Below are 2,591 nucleotides of genomic sequence, written 5' to 3' on the forward strand. Positions count from 1 at the left end.
TAAGTTATATTTTAAGTTTGCATCGGGTTCCTTATACATTTCATCCCAGTCTAGCTGCTGTAGGCTTTCCCTAAAGTTTACAATATTTATATTGTTAATTGAATGCACTGCTTTGAAAGTCTTATTTGATATACTGCATAGAGCTATGTCATGTACTGTAACTAGCTGTGCACCATGATCTGAAAGACCATTCTCAACAGGATAAGCATTTATGTCCTTAAACTTATCTTGGTCTATAAAAAAGTTATCTATCGATGTACTGCTGTTCTTTGTTATCCGAGTAGGAAAATCAATGACGAAGCTCAAATTGAAAGAACTGAGTAAAATTACAAGGTCATTCTTCCTATAACACTATTTCACGGAATCAACATTGAAATCCCCGCAAATGATAATTTGCTTCCCCCTGTCTGACAGATAGCACAACAAAGCATCCAAGTTTTCTAGAAATAGCTGGAAATTCCCTGAGGGGGGCCTATACGCTGTTACAATTATAAAAGTGCCATCATTTAGTTTAAGTTCAGTGGCACATGCTTCCATATGTTGCTCTACACAAAATTTTTTAGTTTCTAAATTTTTTACACTGTGGAAGCTTTTGACATATATGGCAACTCCTCCTCTGATCATATTACCCCTACTTACATGTGCAGCTAATTTGTACCCATTGATGCTAACCTTTTGCATATCAGTGACAATGTGATGTTCAGACAGATATAGTACATCTATTACATTCTCAGTTTCTATATCTTCTAAACAAAGCAGAAGCTCATCAATTTTATTCTTCAACCCTCAATATTTTGATGAAATATACTAATTATTTTTCACTTTACTTTTGTGTCTTGAACTTTTTTATCATCTTTAGTACTTGCCTGGCTGAGTTTACCACTGGACACTGATCTTACACTAAAAAAGAGTTTCCACCATGAGATGTAGTTCCTCTCCCCTTTAAATTTCCTGCTATCAGCCCAGCCAGTTTACCCTTCCCTTTCTTGTTGAGGTGTAGGCCATGTCTAGTATAGTCCCACCTACAGAGTGAATCAACAGGAACCACACCAATGTGTAACCCTGCACCAGATCCAAGTAGCTGTTCCAACTCCAGATTAACTCTCATGGCAGAAGAGCTCAAATGAGGTCTATTGTGGCGCTCCAGAACCGACACAAGCCCAACACTGGTATGACTCGATGTTGATGCAATCTTTGCCAGGTCACACTCTATGCTGTACCCCGGACCTCTGTCAATACTGTTGCCCGGACCACCCACAATAAGCACAGTATCTTCCTTAGTAAATCCTCTACATAGTGAACCTAAATCCTCTGTAACCTGCCCCAGTCTAGCACTAGGTTTGAAAAAACTTGTGACCTGGTAAGTATTGTCATTTCTGTTACTGTAATAAATTCCATTGATTTGATTGTATGTTGTCCAGCTATCCGAGGAAACAGCTTCCCAGGCACACTATAAGAGACGAGTGGGCAGGATAAAACACACTTGATAACTACTACCGGTATTAACAGAGGTAGACAGTCACCCCCCTCCCTTGCAATTAACCACTACAAACGCAACCACACTCTACCATTGTGATCGGGAATAACCAGCATCAGGGAAACGACATAGGACTAGACCCCTTTAACTAACATTTATCCTTTTGACAAACCTTTATTTCTCATTGTAACAGCAGGTCCCCTTTAAGAAAAACAGATAGGAAAATTACAAGTCCACTTGAAATGTTACATTTACAAACCTGAAAAGCGTTCAAAATGTTGAATGACATAGTTACCATTAAGCCTTAAACAAAATGCAAAGAGATGAGACTTTAACAATATTGGGCTTTTAAAAAATTAGATAAACCAATAAAATTTAAAACTGAGCTCTAGATAAATTTCTGCAAGTGAACTCAAAACTAAGACAGTAGGCAGACCTCCAAAATAAAAGATAAATACTAACTAGTTAACAAGAGATAACTGTTCACCATTATGACTTATCCAAAGGGATTACACTAATTTAAGGTAGAATTTAAAACTAGGTTATAATATCTACATTAACATTAAAGGAAAAATAACCTGTGCAAAGCCAATTAATCAGATAAAGGCCTTTTGACCGACAGCCAAATTTTATTTACAGTTCAAGTCAGATTACATAAGGCACTCAACTCGAGCACAAACAGTCTCAACACGCAACTGCAAACAAATAGCCAGCGCGTTAGGAAATGGTCGAGAGCTGACTACACAGCCACAAGTAAGCCAGGCTCACGTGTAAGAAGCCACTGACACAGAACGCTCTCCCGACAACTTGGTGCTGTCAATGAACACCAAACATAAATGTCTCACGGAATTACACTACAACTGGAAGTTATTGTTTAACCACGACTGGACTTCTAGAACCTTTACAGCAAGATCATAAGCCCTAGGAAATACACCTCGCTAAAATGTAAGGTGTAAAAAACTACTCAATGGCAGCTGTAAATTCTTCCAAGGAATATAAATAACAACTCGCTAAGGTCTTGACTTTAGCTGGAGGTCATAATGCAGAAAACTTAAAAGGCTAGATAATGCTAATACGAAAGAGCACACCAGCTTCTCAAACACAGTGAAAACAA

The sequence above is a fragment of the Schistocerca serialis genome, chromosome 8, assembly GCF_023864345.2.
Source record: "Schistocerca serialis cubense isolate TAMUIC-IGC-003099 chromosome 8, iqSchSeri2.2, whole genome shotgun sequence".
Lineage (NCBI taxonomy): Eukaryota > Metazoa > Arthropoda > Insecta > Orthoptera > Acrididae > Schistocerca > Schistocerca serialis.